The 18,991-nt window shown below is 31.8% G+C and overlaps 1 non-coding gene across 1 annotated transcript; it reads left to right on the top strand.

Moving 5' to 3' along the window:
- The first annotated feature begins 16,399 nt into the window (after nucleotides 1-16,399).
- On the top strand, nucleotides 16,400-16,470 carry Trnat-ggu. Its single transcript has one exon. It is a non-coding gene; the product is annotated as a tRNA-Thr (tRNA).
- The last annotated feature ends 2,521 nt before the right edge of the window (nucleotides 16,471-18,991 follow it).

The raw sequence follows: 18,991 nt of genomic DNA, 5'->3' as shown, positions 1-18,991 counted from the left end.
ACTCGAGATATGTTTAAATACAGAAAGAGATCAGATGGTCTTTGTTTAGATAAAATTGGAAATACACTAAATACTCTGAAAAGACACTAAATTGTGGTTTATGAACTATGACGGATTTGCACCTCATTTTTGTAACTAAACCAACTTACTCATTTAATTTGAAATATAATGCATACTTTTATTGCATACAATCCTTGTGTTCGTGTAACTGTTAATTCTGTACTACCTATCAATAATTACAAGTCGCCTGTATTACATTTTTTCTACATACATTCCATCGATAAAATAAAAGTGTTTTTGTGTCGTTACTTTGGTATTTTTAAAGAGGGTTCACAGATTCGTTAATTCCTTTTTATTTTTTAAGGAACATAGTAACGTTTTTAATGATACATAATATTGTCTGTAGGCTCTTAGGAAATTCAACGTTTAATGTCAACTGTAGGGTTGGAGATCCTGTGTTTAGTAGCATAATATGCCTGCTAGAATGTTATATTTCTCTATAGAACCCTACTTCTTCACAAAATGAATGCAAAAAATATGAGAAACAAGCAGGATTTGTTGGATTTGTTAGTTTTGTGGAAAAACCAGGTAAAAAAAGAAAGATTTTTGAATATTGTATTTTTTTCGTATGAAACTAAACTATATGTTGATAAGCACAATGCAAAGATTTCTGGATATCAACGTCCTTATGAAAATTTTAGAATTGGAAGAGATTCCAAAAGTCAATATTTGAAGTGTTCTTTCCAAAGAACATGTGATTTGGGCAGCGTATTTGTTGAACGAAATATGAATGGAAAAGAGTATCTCTGTACATGGTCCAGAACTATAGTTTTCCTCAACTAGGGCAATTTAGAATGTAATTAGTCTTTATTTTGAGCTCGATGGAGCGTCTCTACATTACAAAACATTATATATATATATATATATATATATATATATATATATATATATATATATATATATGTATACTTTTTATTATTTTGCATTTATAACAATATGACGATGCTCTTACTTATTATAATGTATAAATAAGTAACTTTTGATAGATTATGATTAAATTTGTAATAATTCTGTGTCAATCTATTTTTGATAGAATTCTTTAAGATTTAACAATACCAATTTGAAGATCACTGAAAGTTTCCTTTCATGAACTCTCCAACTGGAGAATAGGCACTTAGAAGTACTTTTAAGAGCGTCAAGAGGCTTTCAGTGAATGTTCTGTATTTAATTAAATACAGAACATTTTATTATATTAACGTTATGATTAGCTTTAATATAAAAAATGGTGCCTTTTGAGAACTTGTTGTCAAATAAAAACAATACTAGTATAGTTCTAAAAAAAATTCTCAATTAACCACATATTTAGTGAGTTTTATAAAAAATCCAATAGTACCGTTTGCAATGAAATCAGTGACCGTATAAGCGAGCACGATGACTTTATACGCTTACTTGCACAAGCCGGTAGCAACAAAGATTTTGTCAATCGAAAGGTGTCAGCTGTTTTGCATCAGCTATAAAAAAAATTACAAGATGCAAATTTTGTTTCCATTTTTATGAAAGTTCCAATGGTACTTTTATCAACGAAATCCCACAAAATGTCACATTTGAGAGGAATCAGCTATCTGTTGTTCCCAGTTTGTGCAAGCATACTTTAAAGTGGTCGTACTCGCTTATCCGTTGACGAATTCCGTTGAAAAAACTACCCTTGGAATTTTTATAAGAATTTAAAATTAGTAAAAATCCTGTAATTTGTTTATAAATTATGCAAAACAGGTCATACCTTTCTACTAATAATTATTTTCAGCTCCTGGCTTGTGCAACCATACCTATAAAGTATTGGCGATATAAATGGTTTCTTAAAGTCGGTATTTGGAGAAAAATGTACTAGAAACAAACCATGAATGCAAAATAATCAATAAAACGTTATAATTCTACGAATTTAAAGAAAACAAGTGTAGGAGAAACATCTGGATATAAACATGTATCAATGCACATATCAACATTTATAATAGTAATACGATTAGAAACATGCTTTCATTAAGATTCAATTAATTGCGTTTTATTTAGTACATTATCGTCTTATTGTCACAAATATTTTCAGCTGTTGATAAAGATGCAGTTTATATAAACAACACAAGACTCTGGACACAAACAATAATGGAGCCCAAACGATACGTGTAACACCTCTGCAATATTGGATCACTCCATCACCGAATAACGACGCACTTGATGCAATAAAGTTTTATTGCAGACTTGACACTTAATCTTTCCTGAAATAAGGTACTGTAAACATCAGGCTCTAGACTCGGACAATGATGGAGCACGAACTACAATTGTCACATCGATCATTGTCCTGAGACCCCCTGCAGTATTGGATAACTCTGTCACCGAATAACGACGCACTTCATGTGGTACTGTTTTATTGCAGCCTTGACACTCAATTTTTCTTTAAACAAGATAATTTACTCAAGAGGATTGTATCATTCAATATAAATTTAAAAATAGCTAAAATATATAAATATTTTTTTTTGGTAATATTACTGTACCTTTTACTCTAAAAACCATTTTCAAGCTTTTATTATTCTAGTACGTTTTATTTAAGATTTAAGGCAACCACTGACTTCTGTAAGAACCTACTTCAATTAGATTTGGTTAATGTTATATGGCGTCTTTCTAGAAATAATCTTCTCTTATTAACTACAATTATTTATTTTAAATAATAATCGTTCATATTAGACGATAGTTTTTTTAGAAATATACAATACACAAATTGAGAATATTTACCATAAAAAATAAGTTTATTAATTAATTTACTACCTTTACAAACAATTGTAGTTACGAAATATTAAATAAAAACATGTAATTTGCTAATTATTTTTTTTCCAATAATATCCTGCAAGATATGTTTTCTTTCATGACTGCTGTCCCTAAAATTAGTAAAAAGAACGAGGCGTGTCGTCGTATGTAAATATTTTTGTAGATATTATGTTGAAGGAAAGTATTAGTGTCAAAATTAGATCCTTGAGGCAATCCTGGACTGGCAAAGGAATGTATTCACCACACCATGTTGCTTAAAAGGATTGCTATAATATTATGGAGCTTCATAAACTTACTTAAACAACCTAGCTGTGATAAAACAAACTCTGTACACTACACGTTTTTTCTTTTACTAGACAATAATTTAACTATATACTAACCTGCATAAAATATTATTTAAACAATCAAGCAAATAAAATTACATATAAAATATAACTTATTATTGTCCTGCGGTTTTGAGTGAAACACTAACATGTTTAAACTTGCATTAAAAATAAGGCTGATACTTCACAAAAGAGAAGTAAAGTAAAGCAGAACGCTTCTCAAAGGTTTCCCATAATATTCCAACATTGGTCCAATTTCCTTTCAAATCCTTACCTTTACTTTGAAGTCTGCATAAGATTCCTTTCGTTTCACAACCAGGATAAATTATACATACAGAGGGTCCATAAAGTCATGTCCAACTTTTAAATAACTTTACTTACAAAAGGATATACGACACGAAAAAGAGATAAAATTACGATTGTAGTGTACTGTGTAGAGTTTTATGACAGGGAGTTTCTATGAAACACCCAAAGATAGTAATTTTGCACTGAAATCATGGTATTAAACTTTTATAGCCACGAAACATACTGAACTTTTCAACATGGCAAATTCCTACGACGGCAGTTTCGCTTCATTCGTTTGCTACATTACTAAACGAAAGCAATGGATGACTTTATTAATGGTATGAACGGTTATTTAATATGCATATGTTTCGTGGACAAGCGATCAGTAATATAGTAGGTGTAAGCAATTAAAATTGTGAAATGAATGCACGTGAGTTTTTTGTGTAACTAATCAATGTTAACAACATATATTTTGTTTATTTCAATTATTTTATTTTCATAACAATCTGAAAGATAACTACGATTTCCAACCAAAAATTGCTTCTAGACTCGATTTGAACTATAATAGTAAAGTAAAGCCTCGTTTTATTCATTGTTGGGTGGTTTATAAAGTTATTTATAAAATAATTCTCTTTAAATTTTGAAAGTAAACTATTCTTGTCAAATTTACATGTTATAATAAATTTAAGATTAACTTGCATTGCATAATCAAAGAGAATCCAGTTAATGCTGTGTACAAAAACATACAGAGCATTGTGAGCCTAATTTAGTAGCTACCAGTTTTCCAGTACACAAAATAAAACTCAATATCGAATTTTTAGTACATAACATGATCGATAGGTATAAAACCTCATATTTCTCGGATTTAAAATATACCTAAACGGTATCTATTCGAGTAAGCGAATATTTTCAAATGTTCCAAAATTAATAAAATACACCCAGTTCTTGTAAATAAATAAATAATTTTACAAGAAAATAAAATAACTTTAGTATTGAGTTCTTCTTTGTTTGAAGTTTATTTTGACGATGGAAGGATTGTGAAATGGAAGAGGATTTTTTCCGGACATTTTCCATTGTTCAGTGAAACAAAAAATCAGTAACATTACGTTTCGAGATTTAACTAACCTAATACATAACTACAAACTAGGTTAAAATAAACAAATAATACCGAAGCGTTGTGGCACGCCTATGTCAGGAATCGCAACCGCCAAGTTGTGTGTCAACTTCACTAACTCTAAAACATGCACGTAATAAAAACTATACACAACACCAATCATTAAAACTGAACTACAGAGTACAGGTCACTCTATAAGTCTGTATTTGTCTACCAACCACCTACGACTGATCTAGAAACGTAGTGTTACTGATTTTTTGTTTCACTGAACGATGGCAAATGTCCGGAAAATCCTGTTTCCTTTACTATTCAGATTGCGCATTACTTCAAGAATATTGAATGAATGATATAATATGTATCAAAATAAAAATATTAGTTATTCTTTGACGCTTGGGGCTATATGATTAATAGGTTATTCAAGTGTGAAATATAATATACTATGGAAAATATTACCTTATATTTATTATATTTAAAACTGCACTGTACATCATAACTTTATTTATCGTTATGATAGCTTTATTGTAGCTTTAAATTTATAAGTCTTGTTATAATACCTAAAGCTATAAAGTTCTTGTAAATGAGTCTAGAAAACCTATAAACGTTTAGTAATAGCCTCGCATACAGTACTAAGCTAGTTGATGTCAAGTAGTGCAAGCTGTTGAAGATTGTTTGCATATTTAAGTAAAAAAGAGTATACTTATATTTAGTTCTCCATACCAAGTTTATGAAACAGTTCTATGTTGTTTTTTACGTTTAAAATATAAGTATTTGGACCGTAAAGATTATTTTTGGCGAATCAGTGTGCGAGTATAGGTTGTTGTTGATCGTATTTTTAAAATAAAGTTTTATATTGTAGTTTTTTTTTTTATTAAATAGCACATTTTACGAAAATTTTAATTTTAAAAGTCATTCTAAATATAATTATTTAACGGAGGATTTAGTGGTCGATAATCCTAGACGTTCTTGTGGATCCAATGTATTAAGGTTGTAAAGTAGATATATTGCAGGTTATGTCGATCGTTTGCCGTTTATTAAACCCATAAACAACACACGTTGTCGGTTACCCTTTAAGAAAGCCTACGTCCATATCGCATCAACTATGTTAACTTCACAGAACAGACGTGTTCTGCGTTAATAATAAATTCACCAGATAAATGTTTACACCAACAACCCCAAACACTACGAATAATCACTTGAAAAAAGCGTATACGGTTTATTGTATCATGATTAATTACATTTAAAGTAATTGGAGGATTGTGTTATCACATATTTTCTTAATCATTTATATCAGATGCACACTTATGGTGGTTTTTATTCAGAGAGGGGTTGAATTATGTAAAATGAACGTGCGTCAAACATTATGGGCATAGTTTTGTGTGCACGAACCAACTACTTTTCTTTGGGATACTTGTGATGGTTTGATTTCCAAGCAAATGGGAACAAATTTTAACTAGAATACCTAATATGCACAGTATGTCGAATAATATTAGTAAAAAAAGAGATATAAAACCAGAGAAAATCTCGTCAATAAACCTTTCAAAAGACTGTCCAGAAGGATTTAAAGGGATCTGTATATTATATATAATGCATTAAACAAGGTCATTATCATAAACTAACTAAAAACTGCCTTTGCACCCGAAAAGGTTCGTAACTTCAAACAATGCAATTACAAACAAGTTTTTAACTACACTTTCCTAGTTCTTGCTTTGGAACAAAAATTTGTAGTTTTTAGGATTTTTTGGATTCTTTTAATTTTAGAATTTTAATTTCAGAAGATAAATAAAGACTGATTATATGATAAAGGAGAAAGGAAATAAATTTCATACCGTAAAGAAGAGAAATATTAGAACCAAAGTGCGAGTTCTCGGCTAGCATTGTTCTGCCTATATTATGAGCGTGCTAGGAGAATCGGAGCCTAGACAGAGAAAGAAAGAAGTATGTGCAGGAAAAGCTCATGAGCTGAGAACTAGGAGAATTGGAGCCTAGGCAGAGTAAAAATGAAGAATAAAGATCAGGCAGGGAAATCTCATGAGCTGAGAATAAGAGAGTAAGAGGAGAGGACATACTGGACGTAAATTACATACTCAACAAAAACTAAATTAATATACTCATAAAACTAGGGGAGGAGAATCTGAGAGACATAGAGACGGCGCGGCGCTAGCTTCTTAAAAACTGCTTATCATAAGCTCACTTTACTTTAATTAAATGTTGAGCGTATACTGATACTGCAATGTCTCGACTTGCATGTGCAATATAATTTAGAATTAATCTTTCCTTGTTATATTAAGATAAATGTGTCATTTTGAACAGAACGTGCATAAACAGCTTTTGTTTACCGCCACCCAAGATGTGGTTACGATCACAATCATAGCGATGACACGAATATTGCTATTAAAAACGAAGTAATGGCGACGGTTTGATCTGTAATAAGATATTGATTATGCTGTAACTTCAGCTGAAACCATGCAGTGCTATCCAGCCTGAGAAAGATAATTATTTGTGGTCAATTTTATTAAAATAAAGATTAATAAATAAGTGGTCGGGATATTGTATTAGGAGAGCCATTTATCTCGTCCGTTTATAGAACGTTCACGAAATTGCATTGCAAATAGTGTACACTAACAAACACTGAGAATGTACAAAATCTAGATCTGTGACAGACCCGAGTGACGTCAACGATCACGTGACTGCTTACGTCATCTCGAAGACTCTACATGTCTCGAGTGTCACACACTAATTACATTCCTTTCCGTCGCTTTTCCATCGCGTTGTATCCCACATTCACAGTTTATTCTTAGCAATTTTAAATTTTAGAGGCATAAAATATTACTTTACACTATTATAAATTGGTATCCTTGAGGATACAGCGACATTTTCCGACAGGTTCAGCAGTAAATACGGAGAGGAGCGGAACACATCTGACATCTGACTAAACTGTGAGCGTTAATTAAGACAAATTTTAATGAAGTACCCAATTCAACTGATCAGTAATATTCCAGTAGCCGACAGCCAATTTGCACTGCAAAAGAATCTGAAGGCCTTCCGTGGTGATACCTCTGGTCATGCTCTGGATACTGGTGCGGCTGCGGGGGTGTCCGGGGACTGATCACCCCTGGTTTTCCCTGTGGTGTCGTTTTACTCTCTTTCTGTTTTCTTCTTTCTCCAAGAGAGGCGCCTCTCACAATTTCAGGAGGATCATTTTGTTCCGAGTGTTAGTGAAAAATACAGGAGGCCTCGGAAGCGTGCCCCTCCCAACAACTCGGAGCAAATCATAAAAAAAACAATCACATGCCACTAGTGGGAAGAGACAAAAACGAGACAAGATTTCGAGTACAAGAAATATAATTAGTAGGGTGGCAAACATTTCCATGCAAAATACAATTATGCAGCACCACGGTGCACCCGCGTAACTTAAAAACTAAATAACAACAATAAATATAATTCCAATAATGACAATAACATAATAAATAAATAATATAATAATAACACAATAAATAGAAATTTGGTCTATAAATAACATATATCAGGTACGGCAGTAGCAAAATTTTAACTGGTAATTTTTATGAACTGAGGGGAGGAAAAAGGTTGTAGAATTTCTAGGCCCACTATTTTTAAAAAAGTAATTTGGTTTCAGGTTTGTAGCCAAAAAATAAAAAAAATATTTAAAGCCGATTTTTCGAAGGAGGCGGGGGCTTTAGTTTGCCTCCACGAATCCGAATTAAAGATGAAATCCTCCCCTTCAGTTCATGTAACTAAACTAAATACACACTACTCTTAACACTGGCCCTCCTCCAGATCTAATATCTGGCAGCGCTCGCTGCACCCCAATCCTCGCAAGTTCAGTATTAGAAAAGTAAAAAAACATTTTGGATCCAACCTTGTTCCAGATGAAATGAATATGAGCACATGCACTCCGGTTGGATGCCGGTACAGGAGCACTGGCAGGGCGCGGGGCATTCAGTTTTGGTTTCAGTGGTTTCATTGGGCAGACTCGCCGCACCAGTCCCGCTGACGACACTCACGGGGACCCTGTAGAATCCCAACATAACCAGTAGAAATTCAGATCAACTTTACTACAACCCGAGAAATAATAAAAAACTTAATTATGTTTGCCACAAAGTATAATAAAATATTTTTAAATTTAACAATTAAAAAAAAATAACAATCTGTAACTAACAGTACCTTTTAAGTATCAAAGACTATTTCCTAAAAATAACTCAAGACACCAAGTATTATAAGATACACTACTTGGTGACGATATTAAATATTACAAACAAAACAAATTTTCAAATATATAAACATTTACTTATAGGCTAGAACAGCCATACTAAATTATTCAGCGTGATAACATACTTGTATTTACTTGTAACAATAATTCACTGGATTTTAATCATTCTATTATAATAATTTACATTCTATTATTAAATATTAATTTATTGTAAGGCAGCCTAATAATAAATATATAATTTACAAATAATAACAGAACATTATTTCCCAGATAACAAGAATTAAATTATAATCCGTTCACGCTACTATAAAAGCCAATAATTAAATAATAAAATTTAGATCATGAATGTTGCCACCCAATTTTGCACGCAACACAAAACACGAGGTAACAAAAATTTGCAAAGTCTGTACCGTCTCGCTTACACTAAAAAAAATCAAAGTGTGTACACGGAATAAAGAATTTCCGTTCGCCGAACGGATCAGTTAGAAAGCACTAGAGCAAAAATAGAAAACTTAACTGGCAAAGTAAATAAATTAACAAATTTTAGAACGTACGAAAGACAGGAACGAACACTTTGCGACACGAACACGTACACGAGGAACACAAGTTACAAAATAAATATAAATTACTTATAACTAATCTACGATAATATATGTCTGGGTGGGAGAGAAAAAACCGCCAACTAAATAAGTTAAGAGAGTGCAAAAGAACATTTACCTGCCGAAAGTCGGAGAATTAGCCAGCCATGTGGAACGGGACGAGCAGCGAACAGACAGCAAACGCAGTAGCTTCTCCGAACGTGTCTCCGAACAGTCTGACCGCTCCGAACAGTAGCCGGTGCCGGAGCCGGTGAACAGCTGGTCGGTAAACTAGTCAAGGTCAACCAGCTGACCTCAACCAATCAGTCCAACCAGGCCAGAAAAATCAATACTTGACGGAGTGACTCCCCCACCGACTGACAAGAGTGGCCGCGAGGTGGGCAAAATAAAAGACAAAAATAAATTGTCCAAACTGAGCCCCGGCTCAAAACTGGTTTTATTTAAATATTAATGAGATATTTACTTAAGAAATAAGTTTATCATCAGCCACGCAAGTTTTGGTGGAGGTCGGAACAGGAGGGTATCAAATAGGTTAAAGTTATGAAATGATAATAATTTCTCAGATCATACTTTTATTGACTTGTCACTATTAATCCAACCGAAAGACGTAAATAAATGTTAAATCAGAGTCAGTGAACCTTATACAGACCCGAATTTCAGCCTCTGTATCTAGTTGTCTGAAGCTGATATAACTATTATTTTAGTGCGTAACAGTTGCTTTAACAGTTCCAAACTAGAATTTTTTTATAAAGTTATTGGTTTTATATTTAAACCTTTTCGATACCTTCCCATTTCGACCTGCACTAAACCTAGCTTGGCAGACTGTTCTTTTGACTAAGTAATTAATAGAATATTGTAAAGGAACAGCTATAGCTGTTTTTGTAGACAGATTTCAAGGATAATACAACTTCCAACATGTTCACAGCATGTTATGTTGGGTACACGTTTTGTGTCTTGTGGTTCAATGTTATAGTTAGCTGTAATAGTAGCTTGAACCAATAACAAAAAAACATGGTAGCACCGGTGGGATCCGAGAAGACTTTTGTGTCTTAGAATAAAAATTCTCTATCGATTTCAAGATAACCCTGAAACTCCGTTGTGTGTTTAAAAGTGAAAATTGGTTCTATACCCCTAGAATATATCTAATTACCATCCTGATGAATTCCTTGATAATAAATAGTTAAATTTTAGTTATTACTATTATTTTATTATTCTTTATTGGACATATTCTTAGAGAACAGTACAATCGTCACATTTTATTTTGTTACAGCAGGTTAGACAGTTCTGTTTAAAATTCATTTATTGTGTAAAAATGGATGGTCTTGAAGCCAGAGTTTTAGTTTGTGTCCAAACTGCAGTCGGTCTCCCCTCTTCAGTTCTAGTGGGAGGGCGATCCACAGCTTTGCTCCGACATACGTTGGCTTCTTCTCCGTGGACGCTAGGCGGTGAGCTGGAAGATGGTAGTTTAGTCATTAGTAGTAGTCGAGTGTTGTAGTCATGTTGCTGTGCTCCAGTCATCACTTCATCGGGTGATTTCAGGTGTACGTAGGTCACAGCTTCTAGGATGTATAGGTTGACCACAGTGAGAATCTTCAGTTCTTGAAAGGCTTGCCTGCATGATTCTCTTGTGCGTAGGCTTGCAAGGATCCGAATTGCTCTCTTTTGGTGTATTAGGACCCGTTGCAGGTTGCCTAGTGTGGTACCTCCCCAGACTGCTATACCGTATCGAATATGTGATTCGTAGAGAGCATAGTATGCAGTTTTAGCTGTTCCTAGGTCGCTGATATGTTTCATCCTGCGGATCACGTACAGTCCTGCGCTAATCCTTTTACAGAGGTTGTCAATGTGGTGTGTCCACGTCAGAGAGTCATCTATTGTCACTCCGAGATAGTTTGAAGTGGTGATTTCCTCCAGTTCAGGCAGTCCTCCTACAGTATCTTTGTGTCTTCCGAAGAATAGCTGTTTTGTTTTTATCTCGTTTACAACAAGGTCATTGCCATGGCAATATTGCACTGCCATATTAACAGCCGTGTAAGCAGCTATCTCTAGCTCGTCTTGATTCGTTTTCCCGAGCTAGATACTGACGTAACGATTTCTTAAAAAAATTTTATACTCGAGATAAGAGAGTTTTATTAGTGAAGGTTTAGAACAAAATGATGAAAATTGTAAACTGAAATACTAATTTAGCGTAGAAACACTGTTATTTCTATATTTTCACTCGTGTAATGAACTGCAACTTCGTTAAAATCACCCACTATAAAATTCACGTTTGCATAGACCTATAGTCCGTGCTAAAATGCTTAATTAAACTCCACGAAAGAGATGCCAAAACAAACGGATAGTGTCTTTCTCCTTGTAATAACATTTTCCAGCACTTTCACCCACTCGCTTTAACACTGGTACATTCGAGAAGGTCTGTATTTTACGGTCAATAGTCCCGAATTCACAGAGAGTTGTACAAGAGGGTCGCGAGCACAGATCAGTGAGCAGTTCACGCCTTGTCGCCTCCACTCTCAGTCCAACATTGATGACGTCACTTTCCACTCAGCCGATTTGACCTCTCTCGCCAGCTTACAAGGCAGTTTCATCCGTCTTCATAAAGCAAACCAAAACTACCTTAAAATGTTTTGCTGTTATTGTTATTTTCTATTTACAACATTTTCGCTTGTATATATTGAGAGTTTCCTATTATACAGATGATCACTTTTAACTTTCTACAATATGTCACGTATCAGAGAATATAATAACATATCATTAGAATTTAGAGATTTGTTTACATTATACTTGTCCATTGAATGATGAGGATGTAAACTGTTTGAAAAATCTTTTCGTGTCATTAATTACTACCTGTAACCTTAAATATTTTTCTGAAATGAGCTATAGACTATGTAACATTTAATGAACTAATTTTGTGTGTAACATCATATTTACATAAGCAACGTCATTTTTAGTGTTAGGCGCGTACAGCTGAATCTAAACATCGCCTAATGATTACAGAGTTCCCAAGAAATATTTCATATTTAGAATGATTAATTTGTACGAAACTTAATTTCTACATAGAATTAGGTTCACGATGGTGCATGTCTAACCATGCGTTTTGAATCAGAGTTTTGGAAGCTTACCATTCAGTAAACTGGCAAAATTTCTCTTCTGTCTGTCTGGAACTGTAACCAATTTATTTATATTTGATTGTCTTTCTATCTGTAGGATATTTCGAACATCAAATTATCTATGGACTTCAGCAAAGCCTTTTACTCGGTACGCTTGCAATGTTGTACATATTTATTTCACGTATTTTAAAAGTTACAACATAAAACCTTGATTTGCCTTATAATGACATCTCAAGCAGTACATTACATTTTTATCTACTACCTTATTTACCCTAAAGAGGTAATAATATTCCATTAATATTCCAAAAGGTGACTATAAAATTTAATCTGTGCGAGATTTTAAAGCTATTATATTCTAAATTCTTTTCTTCCTCATTTGGATGTAGATAGTTATGAAGCTAACAAAATATTCTTTTATTAAATTTATAATTTATTTTGGCTTCTATTGTCCTATGAATATAAATAGAACAGTTTTATACATAAAAATTGTACATATGAAGTAATCTCTCTGGAGCAAAAGCCACGTAATAATTTAGCTCCCTTGTAACTGACCACAAAACAAATATTTTCTTCAAAAAGATAGCATAATATATCGCTAAATATGACCGAATATATCTCAATTCAGATCTTTATTGACTGATTAGTATTAAAGAATAATTTATATAGACCGGGATTCAGATCCTAGTCCGGTTCATTGTATCGCCTTAGCTACAGTAATTCGTTCAGTAACCTTTTTGTAGTCTTTATAGTAGAAATTAAATAAATAGGTCATTATGTCATAAGACAACTGGTGAAACCAATTTATTGTGCAATCTCGATTATACCCTCTGAAATTGTTCAATGAGTGTTTGTCTATTGTTAAAAAGATACCTACTATTTAGAACTGTGTAGCAGTTTACTTCACATTAATCGTGTATTAAAATAAAGAAACCATAAAAGTAATATTGTTTCGTAGGTACTTGCTGTTGTTATATCAGCCGTTGTGGCTGCAAGTTGCTCAATAAATTCTGTACACAAAGCCTCTTTCGAACAAAGGCCAAGAAAGCGCTGGCTTTGTTACTTGACAGCCAAGAGTTCACAATATTGCACCGGAATTGTACAGGGGGATAAATTGAGCAACGTATAACTCCTGGTATTTAGGTTAACAATAGCAACATATTAACCATTGAGAAATCAATCATTGTTTTATTACTTGTTACTAATAAATCATTGCTAGTAATTAAAAACATTGTTTTATGAAAGAGCAATGACCTCACCATCATCAAAGTACGGGTGAGTTTATTAACAGTTTATCAACATTTATTTCTGTTTATAAATAATGTAAATGTTGCTATTAAAAATCATAATGCAAGCCACTATGTATTACATTATAATCATTTTACTATCCTCTGAAATTTAAATATAAATGTACCTTGTATTGAATTGTGTTGGTTACCTCTATTTCAATGTTATTTTAACAATCTACATTGTTTAATTGTGCATTACAATATGCACAATTAACGCATGTTTTGCAATATGTACAAGAAAACGGACCAATATATCTGATCTAAACATTGTTCTTCAAATATTAATCAAAATATGAAGTAACTTCTAACCAAATACTAGTATTCATAGTTGTGATTTAGTTACTGACCATACTGTGTGTTATAGTTAAAAATATGAAAATATAGAGAGTAATGGGCTCAAGATAGTTTTTTTTTTAATTGACCATATTTCTCAAAATGAGAGGAAATTTAATAATAATAATAGATTATCAATAGATTGCACTTTAGTACTATAACATGTTTATATTCAAGGCGATCATTCCACTTTAAATAATATAACTTACTGAGAAACCTGTTCTAAGAATGTAAAGCATTCCGTCCAATCACGGTTTTTTGAAATCCAAAGCTTTACTTGCCACAATCCAACTTGAAAAAGTCCATAATTGGATTAGTGTTTTAAGAGTGAACCAGAGTGTAGAGGCGAGTATAGGTAATGAGCTCCAGTAAAGTTTGGAATTAGCGATACTAGCAATGCAGTTTTCGAAGTGGAAGGAAATTTACACTGTCGATAAATTCTTCCTGAATTATAACATAGGTTTATCGTCAACGGTTTGTCTGAAGGAGGTATTTCTAAGAAACTTCTAAAAATTAATAAAAAACCCGGTTTTCGTGGTTTAAGTCGTTTTTTTAATTTTTGAGCTGAGAACACTTACAAAATGTGTAACAAATTTGAGTGCCACGAACCATTTAATCTATGCAAACCCATTTTTCCAACAAAACTAGCAAATGCAGTTCTATAAAAAATTTTGTCACTCTTAAAACTTTTTTGTAAATTAATTCTGAGTAAATTGTTCATTCATATTTTATCTTAGGGATTCCATCCAAATTGTTTATTTAAGTTACATTACAAACAATCTATAGAGTTATATAGATATGCATAATAAATCTATGCGTTCTAATTGAAAATGTATGTCTTGCAAGTACTCTAAAAGAAGGTTAGGAATTGTACTTTAATAAACTTTCTGTTTCGTTCTATATTCTTGTGTTTCATTAATACACAAAGTTAAAATAAAATCATAATGACATAACAGATTTATTCTACAGTTATAATATAGCGTACGTAAAACGAATATGTAATTATAAAGTAGAAAACATTTAAATATTATATCGTTAAAATATCTAAAAGCAGAGATTAAACATCTTTCAAACTTCAAAAACCCCTGTATGCTGCTCAGATTTGCCTGAGTTTAAACTAAGGCCGGACGGCTTACAACGCCTGTAAAATCAACCATTCAAAGTAAATGCGGGTCTCACTTTGATTAATCAGTTTCTATACGAACATATTGGTTAAAAATATTTACTGCCTATAAAGCAAAAACAAAGTTTTCTGTATTTTACTGTTTGGATGTTTCAACATTCTAAACACCTTATTTAATCATTTACTATGCAATCCGCTTCATATCATGATCCATAAAATTCATGTATTATACACTAATAATTATAATATAATAAATCATAACAGTTCAGATGCGTAAGTTAAACTAAGAAGAAATATTCGTTTATACAAGCTGTTGAACCCAGAGAAATAAACTATTGCATATAACCAATGAAACAATCGTTTACCATATGTGTAATTTACTCATATGCTTTATCAAACAGTAACTTTTATTAATAAAATATAATTAATATTACTTTTAAAAACCAAAATATATTTCACAATAAAACACATAAACGTCAAGTAACTACCTTTCACATAGCAATATACATGTATCATTGTAATGGGTTTTGAGGATATGTGGTAACCATATCTCAGATAATGTATTTGCCATTTCCACTTGAATATTTAGATAGAAGGAGTATTTTAGGTAGTAAATTTCTCTTCAATGATTTCTTAAAGTAATAATGGAATATAAACGTAGACTGTGCTGTATATTTAAAGAGCATAATAAAACTATTTGTCTAAATAAATATACAAGAATAAACTTTTGAACACTTTTTTATGTTTTATTTGTAAAATGTAAATTTCGAATTAAACCAATTCATCATCAACCACTACTTTTAGATTCAGATAAATATGCATTTAAGTTAAATGCTCTTAATTTCATACTTAAAAGTTTTCTCCTGATATTAAATCAGAATTACGAAACACTGTAACACAAACGTTAAAACACAACAATGCTTTAGTTTGATATTTGTCATGATATATATATATATATATATATATATATATAAACAAAATAGTATAATATATAATAATATATATGTATATATATTTATTGAAAATTGAATTAGGCTATTGCCACTTATAAAAATTTAATGAATATAAATAAAAGTCATTCGACAGGTATTTGGTCTTCCAATCATATGTTAGATTGCTTATTTAAACACATATGTGAAAGAAACAGCTAAATACAAAATATTTGAATCGTAAAAAGTAAGGGCTCTGTGGTGCAATGGTAGCACATTCACTCGGTAAGTGAGAGATCCGGGTTCGAGTCCCGGCGGAGCAAGTACTTTTTGTGATTCAATGTTTATATATATATATATATATATATATATTATTTTGCAGTGGCTTTTGTAATTACACAGTGTTGGACTAAAGGTTAATGCAATGTAACACAGGAGCTAAGTGGATTAACTAGCATCATCATCATCATTATACATTTAACTAGCACTTCATAAAATCATATCTGGAGTGCTCCATAACAGCTGCATTAGTTTAACGCTAATAAACTTTTACTGCAGTGCCCTTTTATATCAGAGAGCTCTCCATAAAACCACATTAAACGTTTCAGTATGTACGAATGCTGACTGCCTGAGATAATAAATTGAAGGATTAAAAGCTTTTTGTATGTCATATTGATGTTTATATATTATTTTAATACAATTGATTCATGAATAGTTGTCTTCATAGTGCGTAAATCATAGTAGGTATATTTATTAATATTCAATATAATTTTGTATATAGTAAAGTATACTTTTGCTCATCGTTTTATATACTTAAATAATAAAACTTCATAGTTAAAACCTTCTTAATAATCAAAACTTTGTCCATCCATCACTTTGTTTTTTTATTTTCACAATTCCATTATTCTGGTCACTCTATTATTATTTTTATTTATAAAAATCCGTTTACTTTCCTCTGATAAATTGTTATTGTACAAATAATATTTGAAGATCATTTTAAATAATTTCTAGAACAAATATCCATTATTTGGGTTATTGCACAACATATATAATTGTATTACATAGACTAATACTAATTTTGTTTATAAATTAAAGTCCAATATTTGTGAGTGCAAGAAAATAAAAGTGTATTTAGTTGCTTTACATATATTTTACTGAGAACAGAAAAACATAAAAATGCATAACAATTAATATTTTATATTATTTCTTTTATTTGTTTACAGCTATAATTATAGAAACGTTACTGCCTGCTCTATTTCGTAATTAAGAAATAAAATGTCAAATTCCTAAGATGTTATATTTAAATGAACTTAAGTTACATGTGTTACACATGTATTCTCGCTTTCTATACATTAAAAATAATAATGTTCAAATGTGCGTTGAAGTTGAAAACAGACATACTAAGTCCTTGATCTCTTGCCAAACACAGAGAGGTTCACAAACACAGTAACTGAGACTGAATCAACATTGCGTATTTACTTAGAGGATCATGACAAAAACGTACGACATTTTGTGTGTATTTTGACATCCTTGACTCTTTGGATGAGTAGATGCCTATGAAATTTAGGATTCAAGTATATAAATGATAAAATAATTTTTTGACTGAAGTTAAAAGATGTTGAAGATAATATAGTAAAGGAAAGATCCGAGGCAAGTTCCGGTAATTTTAACTCTTCTAGTTTCATGACTTATAATGCGCATATAAAAGGAAAGACAAATAAGGCCATGAGGTAATGCTATGACGTAATGGCCACATTTTAAATTCAACAAATTTAAGATCGTGGTTACTTTATAGTGGTTCATAAATGAAAACTTATGGGTTACGATTGAGGAGGAGCTGATCGTTAAAAACAAAACATTTGAAAGGCTGCACTCTAGTAGCACTTTGTGGAGTGAGTCAGCAGCAGGCTGTGCCCCATATCAAGAGATACCTGTCTATTAATACATGTCTATACCATGTTCATCATAAATTCCCTGTCCTAAATATTATTCCCTGTCAGTAACTGTGCCACATCAGAAGAAGTACGTTCATTTAGACTCTTTTAATTATATTGCAGTATTGAGTTTCAAGGAAATGATACAGTCATGGAAAGGAATAATATTATTAGTAACTATATATAAAGAACACAATAAAATATAAATAAATCATTGTTTAAAAACCAATTTGGTTCTTACATATTATTTTAATTTTTCATTTGTTTCCAACGAATCAAAACCATAATATCTCATTTATAAACAATTTAACATCAGCAAATAAATAAGTAAGCATTAGTACTAACAAGAGTTAAATAAACAAATAAATATCATCAGAGACAGTAATAACTTTTAAATAAGAACAAACTATATTGAGCAAATAAAAATTTTATAAATAAATGTATATGACCCTGAATCAATAATAAAACCACCAGGGAAAATACTAAAAATTACTTTCCCGCCAACATTGGAAGTTTATGGCCCATCAAAGAGCATCAAATACAAATATTATATACAATACTTTGGCGGACACGCCAGAATACCAGCAGGCCATTCATGCTTAGACACAAATATTATGCCTAATATTAATAAATACAGGACAATAGGAATTGTTCTTTTACTATGCATAAGAAAGACATATGTGTATAGATCGCCGTACAATCCTGCATACCACTTTGGCAATTTTATTAAACACCGTATTCAAAATAATGTCTTAATATTACACTAAGACGTTAGTATACGGTCTAGGACAGCGTGACGGTGTGCATAATAAGTCTTAAAATGTCGACGGCCTCTTCTTAAAGTAGCTAATATATAAAAGTCCAGCAAAATTACATTGTTCCTAGTTAATAATAAGCATGCAATATGCGT

Source organism: Homalodisca vitripennis, chromosome 3 (assembly GCF_021130785.1).
Source record: "Homalodisca vitripennis isolate AUS2020 chromosome 3, UT_GWSS_2.1, whole genome shotgun sequence".
Taxonomy (NCBI): Eukaryota; Metazoa; Arthropoda; class Insecta; order Hemiptera; family Cicadellidae; genus Homalodisca; species Homalodisca vitripennis.
The sequence above is the reverse complement of the archived record's forward strand: the minus strand, read 5'-3'. Positions and strand labels throughout refer to the sequence as shown.